At 48.3% G+C, this 1,210-nt stretch overlaps 1 non-coding gene across 1 annotated transcript; it reads right to left on the bottom strand.

Moving 5' to 3' along the window:
- Window positions 1–483: 483 nt before the first annotated feature.
- Window positions 484–590, bottom strand: LOC120653150. The gene has a single exon (XR_005666830.1). It is a non-coding gene; the product is annotated as a small nucleolar RNA R71 (small nucleolar RNA).
- Window positions 591–1,210: the final 620 nt, after the last annotated feature.

The following is a 1,210-nucleotide window of genomic DNA, read 5'->3' on the forward strand; positions in this document are numbered from 1 at the left end:
ACAGAGGAAGACCCAGACTTCGTTCTTGATGACGTCGAGTAGGGTACCGTCCTGCACCCAGCCTTGCATGTGGATTAGGGTCACCCACAGGAGATACCGCATGGCGCAAGACTATGATGACCCCCTTTTTGTAATTAATATCGTTGTGTGGGTGTGGGTTGTAATCCTCGCGATAGTGGCGCTTCTCTGCCCATTACCGCATAGAGTTGTACGGTGATGAACTATCTGATGTAATAAATGTGTCATCAGCCTCCTGGGACTGATGTTTGTATCACATTTAAGTCTTCTCTCATGAGGGGACGCTTCAGCAGTACTTTTGTTATCAAGGGTGTATCGCAAGATGCAATCCGGCTCCGTCTGTTTCCGTTTTCTCTCTTGGGGAGAGCGAAGCAATGGTTTTATGTTAATAAGGCTGCTGTGAATACTTGGGACAAATGTGCCAAGGCGTTCCTCTCGAAGTTCTTCCCGACGGGAAAAACCAATGCTCTTCGTGGTCGGATTTCGAATTTCCAGCAGGCATCAAATGAGTCAATTTCGGAAGCTTGGGAGAGGCTTCAGGAGTATATTCTAGCGTGTCCGCACCATGGAATGGATAATTGGCTCATTCTACAGAACTTCTACAACGGGTTGACACAGTCATCCCGTGATCATGTGGATGCCGCTGTGGGTGGAGCTTTCTTCTCGCTGACCATTGAAAGAGCTACATAATTGATCGAGAAGATGGTTCAACCAAGGTTGGAGCGGTGATCGCCTCCAACCGCGCCAGCGAGGTATGCACTCCGTCAAGGAGGCCGACATGCTCGCTATGAAGATTGATCTCCTCCTCAAGAAATTTGAGGATTATTCCCAAGATAAGGCTCAGATGCAAACACTTCAAGCCTTGGAAACTCGCATGACGTGCGAGGTCTGCGGGAATGTTGGACATTCGGGCGACAATTGCCCAGAAACCCAAGAAGAAGCTCTATTCCTCAATGGAAGCAATGGGTTTCGTCCTCAAGGAGGTCAGGGGTGGAATCAACCACGCCCATATTACCAAGGAGGTAATGGGAATTCGAATTCTTTCGGTCCTAACCAGCCTACCTTGAGAGATATTGTCTACAGTCAAGCGAAGATAAATAAGTCCCTTCAGAAGAAGTTGGCCGCTACAGACAAATCTATGGAGACCATCCATGCCAAGATGGACGGATTCTCCACTGCTATGAAGAACCAG

This window comes from Panicum virgatum, chromosome 9K (genome assembly GCF_016808335.1).
Source record: "Panicum virgatum strain AP13 chromosome 9K, P.virgatum_v5, whole genome shotgun sequence".
NCBI lineage: Eukaryota > Viridiplantae > Streptophyta > Magnoliopsida > Poales > Poaceae > Panicum > Panicum virgatum.